The sequence below is a fragment of the Ahaetulla prasina genome, chromosome 1 (assembly GCF_028640845.1).
Source record: "Ahaetulla prasina isolate Xishuangbanna chromosome 1, ASM2864084v1, whole genome shotgun sequence".
NCBI classification, from domain to species: Eukaryota; Metazoa; Chordata; class Lepidosauria; order Squamata; family Colubridae; genus Ahaetulla; species Ahaetulla prasina.
The window spans coordinates 132,814,170-132,836,477 of record NC_080539.1 but is presented as its reverse complement, the minus strand read 5'-3'; the positions used below and the strand labels follow the sequence as shown (position 1 = coordinate 132,836,477).

At 41.0% G+C, this 22,308-nt stretch overlaps 1 protein-coding gene across 4 annotated transcripts in view; it reads right to left on the bottom strand.

The window, feature by feature from the left end:
• Positions 1 to 22,308, bottom strand: part of FILIP1 (filamin A interacting protein 1) — a 91,105-nt gene that overhangs the window by 19,178 nt on the left and 49,619 nt on the right. The window lies entirely within an intron of this gene.

Below are 22,308 nucleotides of genomic sequence, written 5' to 3'. Positions count from 1 at the left end.
TGGCCTAGGTTGCTCTAGTGGAAAATCCTGCTTGGAACCTCAAGAGAAAGGAGGTGCTCAGTGGTGGGATTCAAATAATTTAACAACTAGTTCTCTGCCCTAATGACTGGTTGGGTGGGCATGGCCATGGTGGGCATGGCCAGGGGTGTAAAAAGCAGCACTTGGCCTCCCTGCAGCCTCCTAGGAGCAAAAATGGGCCGGGTGTGTGTGCTGCACCCCCCCCACACACCTGATTTTGGGCCTAGTAGGCCTCCCTGCAGCCCCCTGGGAGCAAAAATGGGCTGCGGGGGGTGGGGGGGTGGGCTGTGCCAGATTCCATAGCATTGACTATAGCAGGCATCCCAAAACTCTTCAGTTCATCAACCTCTTCATGAAGTTTCATACGTTCACCCGACCCTCAAGCATTATATGAAAATACTTTTAAGAAATACTATGTCTGCCTGACAGTGCAACCAACCGAAACACTAAACAGCAACAACAGGGAATAGTCTCACTAATCTTGGGGGTTGATACTGACCACTTTGGGGGAACCTTGGATCATGGTATCCTGAACCCCCTGTTAGGATTGGGTTCATAAGGTACCGTTTTGCAGTGGTTCCAGTTGTTCCAACGTGGCCAGTTCCAATCGGTGCACATGGAGAGGAACCACTGTAAAAATCCTGGCTAGGTGGCTCAGTGGCTAAGACACTGAGCTTGTCGATCAGAAAAGTCGGCAGTTCAGCGGTTCGAATCCCTAGTACAGGTCTCCTGCGTGAGCAGGGAGTTGGACTAGATGACCTCCAAGGTCCCTCCCAACTCTGTTACTGTTAAATGTTTTTTAAAAAATTCCACAGGGCTCTGTCTTCTTCCTTCACATTCTGAAATATTTACACCCAACACTGCAGGAGGTCATGTTTTGGTTTAGGATGAGGTAAGTGTTCTGCTAATGATTCTCAGAATTGTTCCTGATGACTGCATGAATGCGCATTCCTCCAATCCCTAAGTCATCAGAAAAATATCTTGGCATTTATTTTTTCTGGTAGAAGCTCCTGGCTGTCCCTCATGTATACCTATTATCTGGAGGTTTGTGGGACAGATTTATTTATTTATTTATTTATTTATTTATTTAATTAGATTTTTATACCGCCCTTCTCCCGAAGGACTCAGGGCGGTTCACAGCCAAAATAAAACAACAAGGTAAAACAGTAATTAAAAAACTTATTAAATATGGCCCAAATTAAAATATATTTAAAACAATAAAACCCACTAAATAAAATTAAAACCGAATAAAAATGTCTAAAATTCTATGCCAGTCCTGCGCGGATAAATAAATATGTCTTCAGCTCGCGGCGGAAGGTCCGAAGGTCAGGAAGTTGACGAAGTCCTGGGGGAAGTTCGTTCCAGAGGGTGGGAGCCCCCACAGAGAAGGCCCTCCCCCTGGGGGCCGCCAGTCAACATTGCTTGGCTGACAGTACCCTGAGGAGTCCCTCCCTGTGAGAGCGCATGGGTCGATGGGAGACAAACGGTGGCAGTAGGTGGTCCCGTAAATAACCCGGTCCTAAGCCATGGAGCGCTTTAAAGGTGGTAACCAACACCTTGAAGTGCACCCGAAAGACCACAGGCAGCAAGTGCAGCTTGCGCAGGAGTGGTGTTACATCTATTACCCGCGCAGCTGCATTCTGAACCAACTGGAGCCTTCGGGTGCTCTTCAAGGGGAGCCCCATGTAGAGAGCATTGCAGTAGTCCAAGCGAGAGGTAACAAGAGCATGAGTGACTGTACATAAGGCATCCCGGTCAAGAAAGGGGCGCAACTGGCGGATCAGGCGAACCTGATGAAAAGCTCTCCTGGAGACGGTCATCAGAGGTTCCTCAAAAGACAACCGTCAATCCAGGAAAACGCCTAAGTTGCGCACCCTCTCCATCGGGGCCAGTGACTCGCCCCCAACAGTCAGCCGCGGATGCAGCTGACTATACTGGGGTGCCGGCATCCACAGCCACTCCGTCTAGGAGGGGTTGAGCTTGAGCCTGTTTCTCCCCATCCAGACCCATACAGCTTCCAGACACCAGGACAGCATTTCGACAGCTTCGTTGGGGTGGCCTGGGGTGGAAAAGTACAGCTGCGTATTGTCAGCGTACAGTTGGTAACTCACCCCAAAGCCACTGATGATCTCACCCAGCGGCTTCATATAGATGTTGAACAGGAGAGGCGAGAGAATCGACCCCTGCGGCACCCCACACGTGAAGCGCCTCGCGGTCGATTTCTGCCCTCCTGCCAACACCGTCTGCGACCGGTCAGAGAGATAGGAGGAGAACCACCGGTAAACAGTGCCTCCCACTCCCAAACTCCCTAACCGGTGCAGCAGGATACCATGGTCGATGGTATCAAAAGCCGCTGAGAGATCTAACAGGACCAGGGCAGAGGAATAACCCCTGTCCCGAGCCCTCCAGAGATCATCTACCAACGCGACCAAAGCTGTCTCCGTGCTGTACCCAGGCCAAAAGCCGGACTGGAACGGGTCTAGATAGACAGTTTCATCCAGGTACTGGGGTAACTGACATGCCACCACACTCTCTACAACCTTCGCCACAAAACAAAGGTTGGAGACTGGACGATAATTGACAGAGGTTTATCAATCTTTTAGATCTCTGCAGATGGGATGACTATTCTTCTTAGAACTTGGGCTAAAAGGATAAAAGTAGCAGAAGCCTTGTCATTTTTCCCATCATTCCTCATCAATATCAGTTTTCCAATATTCTTAATCAATAAGTGATCCAAGGAATGCAATGACAGAAGTGTGTGGTCACAGTTTGGAATGCTCAGAGGTATGTCATGAAGTATGAAAAGTGACATCAGATTAGGCAAAACTGCACTATCTACCTCCCTCCCAAACTAATACAACAGTTCAAAGCATGGCCACGAAGAACCTGTTGTTGGTAGAAGCAGTAGAAAAAGCCGACATACTCATTTGGAATAGAACCAAAAATACAGTTTTTTCTGAGTTGAAAGAAACCACCCACCCACCCACCCATCCATGAGCTGTTGGTGCAGTGGTTAAAATGCGGTATTGCAGGCAAACTCTGCCACAGACTAGAGTTTGATCCCGATGGGCTCAAGATTGACTCAGCCTTCCATCCTTCCAAGGTCACTAAACTGAGGACCCAGATTGTTGTGACAATATGCTGACATTACAAATTGCCCAGAGAGTTCTGTAAAGCACTATGGAGCAGTATATAAGTCTAAGTACTATTGTTATTGCTACCATCTATCCATCCACTCATGAATAGAATAGAATAGAATTTTATTGGCCAAGTGTGATTGGACACACAAGGAATTTGTCTTGGTGCATATGCTCTCAGTGTACATAAAAGAAAAGATACCTTCATCAAGGTACAACATTTACAACACAAATGATGGTCAATGTATCAATATACATAAGAGACCTAACAGTTTTTTTGAAGAGCACTGAACGTATGTTTAATATCAGGTCTAGTGATCTCCCAGAAGACTAGAATACCCATATACATAGCAATAGAATAGAATGGAATTCTTTATTGGCCAAGTGTGATTGGACACACAAGGAATTTGTCTTTGGTGCTGGCTATATAATGTTAAGTAGTTAAAAGCCAATGAAAAAAACAAAAATAAAGATGGAACAGAAGATTGAACAGAGAAACTTTGATGATGATAGCCAACAAGACTGACATAAAAATGAAACAAAAGAGAAACAAGACGAAGAAAAATCAATAAACTCTCAAGATTTATAGCAACATCCAAAAAGAGCTTGAATGTATTGTTCAGAAATAGCTTGTGAAACTTGAACAATTTGTTTATACCCTGCCTTTATATTTTTTTAATTAATAACTCAAGGTGGCAAATATATCCAATACTCCTTCCTCCTCCTATTTCCCCCAGAACAACAGCCCTGTGAGGTGAACTGAGCTGAGAGAGAGTGACTGATCCGAAGTTGCTCAGATGGCTTTCATGGCTAAGGTGGGACAAGGACTCTTGAGTTTCCTGCTTTCTCCTCTGGTGCTTTCTACCCCTAGACCAAACTGGCTCAACGTGGAATATTCAAATTGAATTCAAATGTAGCATTTTGATTGGAGAATACAATCGAAGGTTGTTGAGAGTGTGGTGGCGTATCAGCTTCCCCAATACCTGGAGGAAACTGTCTTTCTAGACCCGTTCCAGTCCGGCTTCAGACCTGGTTACAGCACTGAGACGGCTTTGGTCGCGTTGGTGGATGACCTCTGGAGGGCTCGGGACAGGGGATGTTCCTCTTCCTGGTCCTGTTAGATCTCTCAGCGGCTTTTGATACCATCGACCATGGTATCCTACTGCGGCGGTTGGAGGGATTGGGAGTGGGAGGCACCGTTTATTGGTGGTTCTCGTCCTATCTCTCTGACTGTTCGCAGACGGTGTTGGCAGGGGGGCAGAGATTGACCTCTAGGTCCCTCACTTGTGGGGTGCCTCAGGGGTCGGTTCTCTCGCCTCTCCTGTTCAACATCTATATGAAGCCGCTGGGTGAGGTTATCCATGGTTTTAGGGTGGATTATCATCTGTACACTGATGATACTCAGCTGTACATTTCCACCCCGAACCACCCCAAGGAAGCTGTCGAGGTGATGGACCGGTGTCTTGAGGCCGTGTGGGTCTGGATGGGGAGGAATAGGCTCCAACTCAACCCTACCAAGACGGAGTGGCTGTGGGTTCCGGCATCCCGGTACAGTCAGCTTACGCCTTCGCTGACTGTGGGGGGTGAAGTTCTGACCCCCAGGGAAAGGGTGCAAAACTTGGGCGTTCTCCTGGACGATCGGCTGTCTTTAGAAGAACATTTGACGGCCGTCGCCAGGGGAGCATTTTATCAGGTTCGCCTGATGCGCCAGTTGCACCCCTTTCTTGACCGGGACTCCTTACACACGGTCACTCACGCCCTCGTTACCTCTTGCCTGGACTATTGCAATGCTCTCTACATGGGGCTCCCCTTGAAGAGCACCAGGAGGCTCCAGCTAGTCCAGAATGCGGCTGCGCGGGTAATTGTGGGAGCACCACGTTGCTCCCATATAACACCTATCCTGCGCCGCCTGCACTGGCTGCCGGTAGCCTTCTGGGTGCAATTCAAGGTGTTAGTGCTCATCTTTAAAGTGCTCCATGGCTTAGGACCGGGCTATTTATGAGACCGCCTTCTTCCACCGATAGCCTCCCAACGACCTGTGCGCTCCCACAGAGTGGGCCTGCTCCGGGTGCCATCAGCCAAACAGTGCCGGCTGGTGACCCCCAGGGGGAGAGCCTTCTCTGTGGCAGCACCGACCCTATGGAATGAGTTACCTCCTGGGTTACGCCAACTTCTCGACCTCCGTACCTTCAAGCGGGAACTGAAGACTCTGCTATCAATCGGGCGGGACTAGCCTAAATATTATTTTAATTTGATATTTTAGTTTAACTTAGTTTTAATTGAATTTTAAACTGCATTAATTTATTTATAATTTTATAGTTTAGGGTTTTATATCGGTCGTTTGACCGTTTTTAGTTTTAAATTGGCCGGTTAAATATTTCATTTTAAATGTATTTTAAATTTATTGTGTACCTATGTGTTTTAATAAGGCTGTACACCGCCCTGAGTCCTTCGGGAGAAGGGCGGTCTAGAAATCTAATAAATAAATAAATAAATAAATAAAATAAGACAGACAAGTGGCTGTCCAGTCTCTTAAATGCCTCCAGTGATGGAGAACCCACAACTTCAGCTTTGTTTTAGAAAAGGCTCACTGGAAGCTTTTAACAAGAGATTAGACAGTTACTTGTCCCGAATGGAATAGAAAGTGCAGGAGGTTCGACTAAAAGACCTCCAAAGACCCTCCCAATTCTGTTATTGTGTTAGACTTTAAGAACAGTGAAATGCTTGCTTACAGAGATTTGTAAACTAGAACCAAATCAAAGTACTGTATTTTTTTTAAAGGCAGAATACTGTGTTTCCCCAAAAATAAGACCCTGTCTTATATTTTTTTGAACCCTAAAATAAACACTTGGCCTTATTTTCAGGGAGGTCTTATTATTTTGGGGCACATGGAGCAAGATGGGGCTCCTCTTGCTGTCTTACCTGATTTCTAGCTCTGTCTCCCTAACCCTAACCAGAGGAAATGGCAGGGACTGGCTGCGCATGTGTTTAAATATTTTTGGGGAGGGCTTATTTGGGGAGGCTTATTTAGGGAGGCTTATTTTTAGCACATGCGCTCAAAAACCCGATTGGGCTTATTATCAGGGGATGTCTTATTTTCAGGGAAACACAGTACTTACATAGCATATTTTTAATTTTTGCTCCTCTGAGTCAATTAAGATGAAATTTCATCCATAAACTGTTGCTCAGATAAATAATTGTATGCCTTTCAATATTGGTTGCTGAGGAACAGCAACAGAAAAAGACAATTGTCTTCATGTCCTAATGTGAACTTCTTAGAAGTATGGTGTCAGCTCCTAAAAGATAATGGATGACACCAAGCTTACATGTGAACCAACATGTTTTTTTTTAGTCAGTTAGTCAGGTGCAATTGTGCTGGGCCAAATTCAAATGATTTTTATGAGCAAATGCCTGATAATAATCAGTATGTCTTCAAAGGTTTTTCAGTAACCTCTCTGACTTTGCCTCATCCATTGTTTTCTTATCTACTTCCCTCAGCCTTTCAAGAACAGTTGTTTTTTCCTAATCCATCATCCACTTACAACACATGCCCAAAGCATGAGTGTTTCTATTTGAAGGGTGTGGTTATTTATACAGTCCAGGACTAACTGGTTCATCTTGCAGTTCCTGGCAATCTCGGCAGCTATTTGCACCTCCCTAATTCAAAGGCATCTCTTTTTTCTCCTTCTCATTTCTTTTCAGGTCTTTCACAACCATGCATTACCATTAAAAAACACTGCTGCTTGAACTATATTGTTCATAGAAAAAAAATGCAATAAAATGATATTTAAATATGCCACTGCATTTTCATAGAATTAATCCTTTTCACTTTCCATCTTTAATATTCTCGAGTCCAAGGCAAGAACACTTTTTATCACCTTCATTTTTGTTCATCTTATCTTTATGTTTTTGCTTGACATTCCTTTTGTGGTTTTAATACAGGTAGTCCTCAACTTGTCCGCAACCAAAGTTATAACTGACTGAAACAAATGACTTATGACCAGTACTTCCACTTACAACACTAGCTACATCCCCATGGTCATGTGATCAAAATTCAGGCCTTTGGCAATCAGCATGTATTTATGATGGTGGCAGCATCCTGGGATCATGTGAACACCATTTGTGACTTTCGTACCTGGCTTCTGCCAAGCAAAGAGAATGGAGAAAACTGGATTTGCTTAACAATCTTGTGATTCGCTTAACAACTGCAGTGATTAAGTTAACAACCACCCTGCTTAGCAATGGAAATTTGGGTCCCAAATTTGAGGACTAACTTTATTAATCATTAATCCAGATCATTACTCTCCATCTTTACTTTCATAATGACATTGTCTTAATTATTTTTAATTCCAGTTAACAAACACCTTTCTCAATTAACCCTTCCCAATAATACAGAACTGTCTCGTTAAATCAAACATTATCATTTTATATAGAAAAGTGTATTCTTGTGTGGCTCCAATTCAGCTGAAAGCTCCGATAAGGGAACTTATTAAAAAAAACTGAATAGAAGCTAATATGTTTTCAGTCCTTATTGGACTAAAGGACTAGGCCCCAAACCAGATAGACCGTGTGAGAGACATTTCTGGTCTATCACCAAAGCAAATGTGTTCCCTGCTCCATGTTCCGGAATGAATTGAGGGAATGTATGACAGGATCCATTTTTCTCACTCACAATCTGTGTACAAATGCACTTAAGTCAGAAAGTGTGAAAACCTTCTCACCATTTTTTTTCAGTCAAGCATACTATTGCTTTTGCAGATTAACTGAAGGATAATTCTCTATAATTCCTGATTGCTTATTTGTACCCTGAGTATGACTATCATTAAGTGTTGTACCTTAGAATTCTTGATGAATGTATCTTTTCTTTTATGTACACTGAGAGCATATGCATCAAGACAAATTTCTTATGTGTCCAATCACACTTGGCCAATTAAAAATTCTATTCTATTCTATATCAGAGGTTGGGAATGATGGCCCCTTTATGACTTATGGACTTCAATTCCCAGAATTCCTGGGCCAGCCATGCTGACTCAGAAATTCTGGAAGTTGAAGTCCACAAGTCATAAAAGGGCCATCATTCCCCACCCCTGCTTATGGATGGAAATGGAAGTTAGCTATATCCAGAGATTAGCTGGCTAAGACTTTCAAATCACATCCCCATAACCTTGAACAAACGTGCAGCTTTATAGCTAGGAAAAGGGTTTGTTAGCACTTTTAATTACATCAGTGTTCAAGTTGCATACGATCATTCTTTCTCAAGATTGCCTAAAGATGATGGGAGAAAAAAAGCGCATCTGAATTCAGCATCCGGAAACATATTGGAACATAAGAACATGAACAGTGCCCTGGTGGTTCGGATTCCAGGCCCACTTAGTCCTGCACCTCTCACAGTGCTAGTCTTAATTCTGGTTCTCCTAGCAGGTAACCACTTGCACAAGAAATGTCTAATAATCCCGAAGTCTCCCAGCAGATGGCCTTCAGAGGCAGTCAAACTGATGGATCACAGAGCAAAAAAGAAAACTAGACTTATCGTAGGAGGAAAATCAGGCTCACTCAGGGTTTTACTAATTTTCACTGATTACTTTAATGCTATAATTGCACAATTAATACAGCTTGTTCAGAAGACAAACTACTTTAAGAATGTTTTGAAGTTACTACCTGAAAAGTAAAACATCAATTCAAAATTTTGGAATGTGGGTATTAGAGACAGATTTCAACAGAGAAAGGGGAAAGGAGCAACTTTAAAATTCTTTCCCTGAGAGGCAAAGGAAAGTGTCCAGGACTCAAGGCAATAAGGAAATATTTGCAAAATGTATTCTGCCTTCATGTGCCATTAATGAGCAGTTTGCACAATGTTCTGACATAGTTTTGGAAGGCAGAAATATAAAGATTTCTTTGCATCTTTTCGAGGCAGTTCTATAATACAAAATTGCAGAAAACAAAAACAAAAAATCAGTAAAGAATCAGGCTATATTTTTTCCATTTCAATATGGAATGCTCATAGATTTGGAAGCTGACATCCAATTCAGCATTTCTTTAGTTACCTTGACTCTCTCAAATCAAACATATTATTTTAGTATTTAACAAGAAGAAAGCTTTAAGCCAGAAATCCGAGCGTATGACATTCATTTTAGTGTTTAAATAATTATATTTGTGGGACAGGACCAATTTATCAGGGTTATAAATCTGCTGAATAAATTAAGTGCCATCAGCAGGTATCTGAGTGTTAAAATTAGAACATTAAAGTTTCAATCAAGTTTCCCAGCTTGAGGGAATTTTACTGCTGTTTAGAGTAGCAAGTATTTCCTGATCAAGCTACTCCAAAATTGGAGTTTACACAGCATTCTTTGTGTCCTTTTTTCCATAAACCTTTTGAACATTTCCACAAAGAAACAAGATGTTTAATTAACTAGTTTGAGTGAGGTGAAGTAAGATGTGGAAAAAGCAGTGAGAAAAACCTGTCTGTTTTTCTGGGTTGAACTGTTTGGTTCTTGGTGCTCAGAGAACATCACCAGCCAATACAGTAAAAAATATTTATTTTTAGAGTGACTTTAAATTACACATAGATTCATCTTCCTTCATTAGGTTCAAGGCAGTCTACATGGATGGGCAGGAGTTTTCTTAGGTTATTGCTCATTTGGCCTTGAACAGATTCAGACCTTTTGAGCTATAGCAAAATTATTATAACCTTCAATGAACCTTTAAATAATGCCCCCAAATCTGCCTGAACGGGAGGAAAAATGTGGTGTGTGTAAAATAAAACATGTATATTAATACTCTTTCAGGGCAGTAGAATGAGTCCAGTTACTCAGGAATATTCCCTGTAAGATAACAAAGTAGTTCTGCTAACTTCGTCAGAGGTATCCAGGCCTTCAAAACAAAAAACGCTTAGGGAAAAACCAAACCATTTCAGGAATTGATCAGTACGTACAGAGTTTGGGGCAGGGCAGCCAAAGAGGCTCCAGACCCAAAAGAAAAACTTTCCCCCAGCAGTCGGCCTGAAACCGAAGCCTTCATTCTCAACTCAGGCATCAGCATCTTACAAAGAAAGGTCAAAGCCCTCCGGGTTGAAACCAAAGCACTCCCCAGAGATGACGCTGCAAGATCTCTTCCTGATCTTCGCCCCGGGTTCAGCAGAAGAGAAAAAAGATTTGAGGTTTTTCAGAGCTGAAGAAGCTTCTTGAATGAGAAGCGAAACGTCTTCAAAGAAAAAACAGAAAGTCCGGGGGGGGGGAGCACCTTTGGGACTTGAGGTTTTTAAAAGCTGCGGCGCTGTTTTGCGCAATCCCCTTTAAGAAGCATCTATCCGTCCTTCCGCCTGCAAAGCGCGAGGGCTTCCAGCTTGATTCTTCCTACCAAGCAATCTCATTCACACACGCGCGCGCGCCTGCACAAAACCCCCAGGTGCACCGGCAGGGAGCACCATTAAAGGAAAAGGACCACGCAACCCAATTCCACCACGGTGCAGCTTTCTTACCTTTTTTTTTTTTTTTAGGCTGAGCGGCCCTTTCTATTCGCCTTCCCTTGCAAAGAGTCGGCTGGTGCCCAGGCCCTGCACTCCAGGGAATTAGCCATCACATTCCAGCCATGTCATCGGAACAATGAAAGGTGAATGTTGTGCAAAACAGCCTGGGACCACTTACTGGTGATGTCATCCCTCCCTTATACAGCTCATTATTGTGCAGATTTAACTTTGGGCAGGGGGTGGGGGGGTGGAGCCTCTCTACTTCGGGAAGCAAGGGAGAATGTTGGCTAGAGAAAGGTTTAGGGGGGTGGGAAAGCAACCAGAGAGAAGTGTATTTCTCCTGCTCGTCCCTTTCCTTCCAAACTCACTGAACTCCAGCCAGTTCTATTTAATGTACCTTCAGCAGCGTTGGGTTCCCTTTCAGAATCAACATAAGAAAGTGGAATGACTCCCGCAACATGAAACAAACCATTATCCAGCTATAAAGGTTCCTAAATGCAGCACAAGGAGAAGAGAACTTGAATAATTACTCACTTATGTGAGTAATTATAAGTAAGCACTTATAGGGTTAGGGTTAGATGTGGTGGCTTAGTGGGTAAGACACTGAGCTTGTCTATCGAAAGTTTGGCAGTTCAGCGGTTTGAATCCCTAGTGCCACGTGACGGGGTGAACTCCCGTTACTTGTCCCAGCTTTTGCCAACCTAGCAGTTCGAAAGCACGTAAAAAATGCAAGTAGAAAAATAGGGACCGCCTTTGGTGGGAAGGTAACAGCGTTCCGTGCGCCTTTGGCATTTAGTCATGCCAGCCACATGACCACAGAGACGTCTTCAGACAGCGCTGGTTCTTCAGCTTTGAAATGGAGATGAGCACCGCCCCCTAGAGTTGGGAACGACTAGCACGTATGTGCGAGGGGAACCTTTACCTTTATGAAAAAAACAAAACCTCATTTATAATAGATAATACTTTTCTTCAAAAAGCTATGGCGACAACTATGCATTAATGATCCATAGCTTGAGAGTAAAGGTAAAGATTAACAGAGTTGGAAGGGACCTTGTGGGTCATCTAGTTCAACCCCACCCACCCAAGCAGACCGTGTACCATTTCTGACAGATGGCAGTCCAGTCTCTTCTTGAAAGCTTCCAGTGATGAATTTCCCACAACTTCTGAAGGCAACTTCTGTTCCCGTTGGTTGATTGCTCTCAGATTATAACTCAGGGATAAAAGTAGTTTTCATTCCTTTTTGGCATTTAATAACTGGGAAATAGGGGGAAAAAATCTAGCAAATCAGTGTCACTGCTTCTTTGGGTTAAGATAGTGTTATTTGGTTTTCCTAATATTTATTATAACTTATAAGGTCTGGGCAGATGACAGCACCAGCTGATCTGGGCTGATCTCTAAAAGATCAGCAGACCTAATTAGTATTGGCACAAGAGACCATGAAGAAATCCCAGAGTACTTTGAATGTTACATTAGGGTACATTAGATGGGGAAATTGAAAAAGCCATCCCAGAAAAATCAGTGGCATGCTGTGGCTGAAATTTCCCATTGCAGCTATATCTACTAAGAAACAAATTTTTGATAGAACTTTCCAGAATGACCAAAGATGCGGGATGTTGGGAGTTGTAGTTGCACAATTCCCATCTCCAGATTACACAATTTACTTAATTGGGGGCAGTAAAGCTGCTTGGCTTCCCCTTCAATTTAAGACATTCACATACCTGTTTCTTCAGATCATCATTTCAAATACAGCAGAAACTGTATTTGAAAGTTGCTGACCTACAATTTCAAGCATCCTGCATTTTTCTAGGCCAGCTAAAAATCTTGGCACTTGGAGTTTAATAACATCTAATATGCCTTATGTTGCTCATCCCTTTTAAATCTTCAAGACCAGAGGTGGTATTCAACAGGTTCTGACAGGTTCTGGAGAACCGGTAGCAGAAATTTTGAGTAGTTCGGAGAACCAGCAAATACCACCTCTGACTGACCCCAGAGTGAGGTGGGAATGGAGATTTTGCAATATCCTTCCCCTAGGAGTGGGGTGGGAATGGAGATTTTGCAGTATCCTTCCCCCCAGGAGTGGGGTGGGAATGGAGATTTTGCAGTATCCTTTCTCTGCCACACCCACAAAGCCACACCACGCCCACCAAGCCACTCCCACAGAACCTGTAGTAAAAAAAATTGAATTCCATCACTGTTCAAGGTCCTGAGTGTTACATTTAATCTTGCTAGAGTCTACTTTTTAGATATGCAAAACAGGGGCCAAGACCTGTGCCTCTTATAAGGAAGTGGCAATTTTAATTTCTCTTGTGTTTTTTATATCCCTCATAGGCAGGCAGGCAGCTGATGAAAATATCCCTATCCATGATGACTGCTTAATTGTTTTTTGTGGTAATTAAGCTACTGTTAAAGCTATAGGAATGTTTCTTTTCCTTAGAAAGCCTGCTGCTTAAATGTTGTTTGCATATCTTTCAAAAGTTGGGAGTATATTCACTAGATTCCAATCTTACAGCACACCTATTATAAAAATGATCCCAGCTTTAAAGTTAAACTCTCAAGTTGAGCTCAACTCAGGGTGATTCCATATCGTTACTGATTACTATTGTGATATTTTTTGTGGGACGTTTTGTTTAAACTTTCCCATTTAATCTACACTACAGCCCTAAATTGTTGTAGGTATTCAAGTCTGACCTTCCTTAGTTTTCTTTTACAACTGAGTGTGTGTAAGATACTACCAGGTATTGGGATGATTGCCCATTACTTTGGCATATTTATTTACAGTATGTATTATTTATTTAAACTTGACCAAGAATTATTCTGAAGCTAGGTATTGGCCAAATCCCAAAACCACAGTATTTTGACTGTATATATGAATCTAAATTATCAACTTCAATAAACTGTTTTGAGGCTGTGATTTGCTACCTGTGGCTTTTTTTCCCTGTCTAATATATGAGTTTGCAATTATTCAATTGTTATTGCTCTTGCTGTGTTGACATACTTTCTAAACCATGGCTTGATTTATGGTTAGTGTAATAAGTCATAGTGACAAAATTAATGTATAAGACTAAGCTATAAGTAGCAATCTATAGACCCCAATCATTACCTTTGGTTAACGACCTCTGTGACCATATTATAAGTAACTGTTCTCTTCACTGATGATGTTAAACTATTTAACGCTACCAACAATGCTGCTACCCTTCGAAAAGACCTTGACTTTGTGTCGGAATGGTCAAAAATTTGGCAACTCCAAATCTCAACCAACAAATGCTCTGTCTTACACATTGGAAAAAAGAATTAGAACACTAAATACAAGCTTGATGGACATGATCTTGTAGATGACCCTCACTCTGTCAAAGGCCTTGGAGTTCTCATATCAAATGATCTAAGTGCCAAAGCCCACTGCAACTACATCGCAAAAAAGGCTTTAAGAGTTGTAAACCTAATCTTACGTAGCTTCTTCTCCGGAAAGATTACACTACTAACCAGAGCATACAAAACATTTGCTAGACCAATTCTCGATTACAGCTCATCTGTCTGGAACCCACACTGCATTTCGGACATTAATACAATTGAGCATGTCCAGAAATATTTTACAAGAAGAGTCCTCCACTCCTCTGATCGCAACAAAATACCTTATGCCACCAGACTTGAAATTCTGGATTTAGAAAATTTAGAACTACGCCGCCTTCAGCATGACCTGAGCATAACTCATAAAATCATCTGCTACAATGTCCTTCCTGTCGAAGACTACTTCAGCTTCAACCATACACGAGCACACAATAGATTCAAACTTGAAGTGAACCACTCCAATCTTGATTGTAGAAAATATGACTTCAGTAACAGAGTTGTTAGTGCCTGGAATGCACTACCTGACTCCGTGGTCTCATCCCAAAATCCCCAAAACTTTAACCTAAGACTGTCTACTGTTGACCTCACCCCATTCCTAAGAGGTCTGTAAGGGGCGTGCATAAGGGCACCAGTGTGCCTACCGTTCCTGTTGCTGGCAATCCTTATGATTTATATTGATATATTGACCATCAATTGTGTTGTAAATGTTGTACCTTGATGAATGTATCTTTTCTTTTATGTACAGTGAGAGCATATGCACCAAGACAAATTCCTTGTGTGTCCAATCACACTTGGCCAATAAAATTCTATTCTATTCTAATGTCCCCTTTGGTTATATTCATTTTGTGTGGTTATTTCATGCTTATATATATTGTTGTGTATGACAACATAAATAAATAAATAAATAAATAAAATAAACATCACACTAAGTAAAACCAAAAAACAAATTATGGCTTAGAATCATGTTTCTTGAATAAAGCACACTTCATTGAGTATGTGATTTGCACATACACTAAACGAGATACTTTATGACTGAGCATGGTCTATAAGCCTGCTTTAAAGATGGCCTCAGGTTATAGCTATAATCCTATACGTACTTACTTTACAATAAAGTACACTGATCTCAGCAACACTTATTCCTGAAGAGACACGTAGGTGGTTATATTACATCAGGGGTGGGAATTGATAACCCTTTTATGACTTGTGGACTTCAGTTCCCAGAATTCCTGAGCCAGCTATCCACAAGTCATAAAGGAGCCATGGTTCCTTGCCTCTGCACTACATGAAGAGTTACTTGGGGATTTTTAGTTGGCAGCTTCTAAAAGTTTACCAGATAAATCATTTAAAAACTCCTTGTAAATTACTTCCTTTAAAGAGAAAACCACGTTGATCCAAATTAATATAAACTTTTATTATAGTTGAATGATGGCATAAAAATTAAAAGAATATCTACCTTGCTCTGCCTGACTCTTCTTTTGGATGTTTTGGAATTAAAGGAGAAAAAGAAATAAGCAAAATAAGAACTTTAAATCTTAAACCAGTATAGATAAAAAGACTATTTCAAACATTCTTTTTCTTCAAGATCAACCCCTATTTGGTGAGTCATTTTTTAAATTTCTAGTGAAAGCCCCAGGAAAACTACAGGTCTTTTTTAAGAGTGGCTACCAAAACTGTAAAGACTGGACTACAAAAAAACTCAATGACCACTAGATAACAGCAGAGGGAAAAAATATATAGTAAACATAAACCATTTATCAATTAACTGGATGTTTGCAACCTACAGAGCGAACTTCTAGAAAGATCCATCCACTGTTGTATCACTCTAACCATAATGAAGACTAGCCCTACATCACTTCAAAAATGGCTGGACCATGTTGAAGATAATATAAGGGCTTTTTCTCACTTGCACCTCCCATAGGACCATCAAGCTCTGGGACATCGTTAGGGCTACCAGACCTGAACAACCAAGAGCTGCTAACTTTACTTTTATCTCATCACTAGTGCAGGAGTAAGAAAACTTTATTAAAATTGTATTTTCCCACTTATTTTAACATTATTCAAGGACAGCTTCAAAATACATAACACATCTCACTTAGGGTTTTGTTATCCATTATCTTGGAGGGAAGTCAAACAATGACAATAACTTGACAAACAGGCAACAGTGGCTAAAGATTGACAAAGGGGCATAGCAAATTTCATACCAGTATTGTCTTCTCCCGATTCATAGCACGAAAGGTCCTAAGTGCATCATGGGTAAATTGCCTCTGGGACTGAAAGGGTTAATTGAAGAGTTAATTGAAGACCTTCCAATAGGAATTAGACATTAAGGACCGAAAGGTGTGTGGGATATAGATACAGAAATTGCTGGTTTATTTTCCATTCCCTACTACTGAAGGATTTTTGTTCTTGAATGAATAAACATTTTGATTTGAAATGGATGTTTCCAGAAGTGGAGAGTCTGCAAACAGGCTTCTTTACAGCATCCTTCATTGCAAATGTATTCTGGCACCAATTTCAACCTCCAAGACTCTCTTGTCATACCACCCAACCACATAACTTGGAACAGGCAAAACTCCAAGTGCAGCCATATTTTTCTTCATTGTTCTTTTTTCTTTTCCCTGAAGTTCCCCAACGAAGACTCCAAAGGAGCAGAAATATGACAGGCAGCTAGGAATTTCGTGGTAATGAGAGCACATCATTTTCTGTGCTTTATTAATAATCCTATAATTATCTGAGAAAGGCCTTCCTGCTCCCCCTATTTCTTTCACCATCCCCAATTTGAAACGTAAGTTTTCAAAATTGATCGTGAGGCAACTGTGGACAAAGGCCAGCAATCCAAAGCGACAGCTTTAATGCATAGAATATTGCGCATGAGCTTAGTTTAAATCTCAGCCCGTTTAGTTTGGTAAGCATCAATTAGGAAATAGAAGAATGATAATTGGTAGTCTTCCCCCCCCCACAAACTTAAAAAAAGTGCCTATTTAAATCATACACAGCATGCACTACCCCAGGGTGATAATTTCTGCTTCAGGCTTCTTGGTGCTTTTGATGAGTTGCAGATGGCTTTCCTGCACAGGTGATGTGGCCCCAGACTGACATCACCCAGGACAGCAGCCAAACCCCGTCCCAGCGCCAGGATGACTGAAGCAGCGTGGAATGTATCCGCACAAGCTCCGGAGAAACTTGCCAATACTTACGTTGCTGGGGGTGCTGGGATAAGAGGGGGAAGGGAGGAAGATGCTATTGGGAGGCTGAAAGCAAGTTTTATGGAAGAGATGGTGGTGGGAATTCCCTATAGACACTTTGATTATGAAGATCACACATTCTTCAGAGGGGGATAGGATTCAGCCCAGTGGTTGCTCCAGATTTAACAGGCTAACATGGATTTTCCCCTCTCCCCCTTCAGTCCTGTATTGGAAGAAATTAATCTGGGTTTTTTTTGCTACTCTCAGGACCCAGCTGTTTTAAGTAAAAACCAGAGCTTCAGGGACAATGAGCTAATGAAATCACAAGCTGTGGTTTTTTTAACCTATGAAGGGAAATTTCAGGTTAGGAGCACCTGAAACATTTTTTTATGTTAAAAAAAAGCAAAAACCAGAGACTTTGAAGATAAGATTTTCTCTACCCAATTCTTGATTTTGGAGTCTACATTAAATGCACCCAGGTCACTGGCCGTGGTTTCCCACCAACCCATGTGTCAAATGCAAGCCTGATGAAATACCGTAATGCCACTGATACATATGGAGGTATGCTATTAAATTGAGAGAATACGAATCACTTCCTCCCTCCCTCCCTCCTTTCTATTCGTCATTTAAATATCAAAGGAGCACAGCTGAAAGCTCTTATGTACATGCAGGAGGATGTCGAACTGTGAATGAAATTAAAATCCCTAAAAATCAGGCACTACACCACAGTATTATGTTAATGCTTCAGAAGGATTTCTTTTAGATATGACTGCACAAGAACTGATTGACTTATAGTTGGCTTCACACATTTCTAAGTACAAAGTATCTCTGCAATTGTATGGTTTCTGGTTGACAAAAGTATATAACTTTGTTTACGATAAATAATTTGTTCAATAGCCTATGGTTAAGTATTAAAAGCAATGTATTGTATTGCCCCAAAATATTAAAAGGGGATGCAATAATATGTTAATGCCATACTCTAGCTTAGATCAAGATTATACCCTTTGTAAGAGCTTAAATAAAATAAAAGTTTCAGAATTACATTTTAAAACTAAGGGAAACTGGTAATGGAGCATTTTCATCTTTCTGGATACTCTATATCAGTAAGCTATAAAATAATGTAGACGTCAGTATAGAAATATTTCTCAAAGCTGTATGTGTGTGTGTATAAATTATTTGCATTATTATCAAATATCACCCTGTTATCTTTCAATGGTTAGATGATATTTAAGCTAAATTTTCACTAATTCAGAGTATAATATAATTATTTTTAAAGCATGCGTTAAGACATAATAGACTCAAAAGCTACTTACACTGAAAAGGTGGAATTAAAATAAATTTTATTTCAAACTTCTAAGGATTCTCCATCAAAGGACTATACCTAACATTAAGTATTCTGAATGTCTGCAGAACATTTAAAATTTGCTATTCTCAATAATATGTAAAACCGGTTAACTGAAGTTTGATGGCATATAATGGAAGCATTTGGAATTAATAGGACAAAGATGTAGAGGGTTCATCAGTAATAAGAAAAGCCACAGTGGATTGTATGTTTTCAGACATTCTGCCTTCCCAGAATGCCATTGACTTTTCACTGAACAGTGCAAATAAAGCCATCAAGTTTCAGTGTTGAAGCAAAACATCTAAAAATACATTTCTTTTTTTTACAGAATTTTTGTGCACTGGCACATATTTGAAGTGCAAACAGTTCAGATGCAACATGAGGCAGGGGAGAAGTGTACACTAACTGAGATGGTAATATACCCCAGATACCCCTGTGACTTCACATGAAGAATTTAACCTGAGGAGTTGAGCTACACAACCAATCTTACTGTAAACTCACATGCTGCTCCTTTGGAAGGGTGGTAAGAACGATTTTGTATTTTTTTCTTTTTTCCTTTTTCACTGATCACTCAAACAAGCAAACTGTGATTATTTTTAACAACAGCTTTTTGGAACATTGTTATGATGCCGAATCATGTTTTAGAACAACTAGATGGGGGGGTGAGGGGGCTGTCAAACCAATATAGAAAAGTAGTCCTTTACATCCATCTAGTGGTTATCCAAATTTTTGCAACTCAAATATAAAATGCCTGAAAATGAAGCCAACTGGTATCTGAATGTAAAAATACACTTCATATACAAAGCATACAATTGCATTTTATATTTGATTCTTTCAATTAAAATTTTGCAAAACTGGGCATTTTCAAACATTTGCTTCCACAATGAAACAGACTTGATAGCTTCGCTTGCTTCATAAGCTTATGGAGTTAACTACTAAATCCAGTGAATTTGGAATTTCAACCATGTGTACTGGCTTCACATCAGGGATGAAATCCAGCAGGTTCTGGAGAACCTGTAGCAGAAATTTTGAATTGTTCAGAGAACTGGCAAATACCACCTCCGGCTGGCCCCAGAGTGGGGTGGGAATGGAGATTTTGTAATATCCTTCCCTCAGGAGTGGGGAGGGAATGGGCATTTTGCAGCATCCTTCCCCTGGAGTGGGGTGGGAATGGAGGTTTTGCAGCATCTTTCCCCTGCCACACCCACCAACCCACACCCACAGAACCGGTAGTAAAAAAAAAATTGGATTTCACCACTGCTTCACATATATCATAGCTAGACAAACTTTGATTGCCCATTCGTAGGAATCTCTTAACATTGCAATAGGGATTAGGGATTTCTAATAGAGAGCTGTTGGTAATTTTCATCCAATGCTTCTCCCAATTCATTAGGGGAAATTATGATTTGTTGTATAAAATATATATAAGTAAAAGTCAGTGGCAATAGTACCTGGCTGACCCTTTTTTGGCTTGGAAGTTAAGCAGCTTAACACCTGGTTAGTACTTGGAAGGAAGAACTCCAGAGAATACCACAACTACAGGTTCGATCAGGAAGTTGAAAAACATCTCAGAAAGAGGCAATGACAAGCTAAATCCATCATATAAAATTATAAAGAAACCAGAAGGCAAGCTCAGTGAAAGGGAGACTTTATCTGACGGGTATTTAGAGAGTCGGTATGTCCTCAAAGTATAAATACAAATATTAGGAACTGTCTCATTAAACTCTTATGGCAATTCCTTTAACAATGAATCATAATAGTATGTCTGTTTAACTTGACATATCTTGTTTCTCGTGGATCTGTGTCACCTGAAGTCTTTTTTTTTTTTTAATGGTCAGACTGATTTCTGGTCATGATTTGGTGCATCCCAATAAAGATAACTTTTTGGAGTTGTTAAGTACTTCCAGCCTTTCTAAACATAAGTTTTAAAACCCTGAAAACTGATTCAGTTACTTTTGACTCTTTGCAGTTCTACATGGCTATGGGGATGTTGCAAGCACAGATTTGTTTACATGCTTATGAGTCTACTGTAAGCATCCCCAATCCCCAGTCTGTGGATGGGCTCTGGTCTACAGCATGTCAGAAACTGGTCCATGTAAAAAAGCGAAACCCCCATCTACGGGAAGCAGGCAGCACATGAAACTGCGCCCCCTTCGGTCCGCGGAAAAAACTCTCTTCACGGAAGTATTCCATGGAACCCAAAAGGTTGGGGGCTGTTGAGTTCCTGGACAACCAGCAGGAAATCAGCCTTTGTTAATTCTGGCAATAATGGCGCATAGAGAACCAGTAGCAATCAGAACTTGTTAGCCTGCAAATTAGTCAAGAACTTATCCCAATCCCTCAGACCTATTTGCAAACAGCCATATGTCCCCCCCCCCACCCTTCATAACAATAGAAGAACATGAATTATTAGTATTTTCTTAGGTTTCTATTCTCACTTTGATGGCAAAGCTTCAAATTCTAAATATGGTTATATTGGCAGTTTCGCACTTTGACTTCTCCTTATCACGACAAGAAGGATCCCAGAAGATGGGACAAGCATCAGCCTTCTCCAATGGGACCATAGATGGCATCTTCTTAGGCTGCAATTCTTTGCCAGTTCTGAAGTTGCATTTACTGACTTGAAACAGTATTTTCTCATCCAGAGGTACCACAACATTGACAAAGAAATATATCAAAACAATTTGTAATTGTAAGACCCCAACTACAATTTTGTGCAACCAAGAGAGGCTCATACTGAGCCAGCTTCAGTAATATGCTTTGATCTCAAAGTTTCCACTAAATTTAAAAATCTATTAGCAATAGCAATAGCCTTCAGACCTATATACCGCTTCATAGTGTTTTGCAACTCTCTCTAAGCGGTTTACAGAGTCAATATATTGCCCCCCAACAATCTAAATCCATATTTTACTGACTTCAGAAGGATGGAAGGCTGAGTCAACCTTGAGCTGATAATTAAACTGACAGCAGTTAGCAGAATTAGCCTGCAATACTGCATTCTAACCATTGCACCACCACTACTTAATTTATTTTTTAAATGTTTGCAAAAGTCTAACAAGTTAAGTAAGCCCCTTATATAGCAATACCAGTAGTACTTAGACTTATATACCACTTCACAGTACTTTACAGCCCTCTCTACCTGGTTTACAGAGTCAGCCTATGGCCCCCAACAATCTGGGTCCTCATTATACCAACCTCGGAAGAAGGGAAGGCTGAGTCAACCTTGAGCCAGTGAGGATCAAATTCCTGGCGGTCAGCAGAATTAGCCTGCAATACTGCATTCTAACCACTGCACCACCATGGCTACATCAAGTTTATGCTTACATAAATTAATCACAAAATCTGAGGTTTTGAATTTAATGGCACCGACAGTTAATACTAAATTGGGATTAATTGGAAGGGTTCCTTGATAGTGAGACTAAAGTAAAAGTAGTTCTCAACTTACAGCCATTGTTTTGAAGTTATGACTGAAAAAAGTGACTTATAACCGTTTTTCACATGACTCTTGCAGCATCCCCATGGTCACGTGATTAAAATTTGGGTGCTTGGCAACCGGCTCATATTTATGACAGTTGCAGTGTTCTAGGGTCATGTGATCACCAATGGCCGCATGTTTCACTGAACCATTGCAATGACTCACTTAACAATTGTGGCAGAAAGGTTGTAAAATGGGACAAAAACTCACTTAATAACTTCCTTGTTTACCAATGAAAATTTTGGGCTCAACTGAGATTGTAAGTCGAGGACTATCTGTATGGAAAAATATGTTTGAAATGTTAAATTATATCTCCCCCTAGAATGCTATAGATCTGCAAA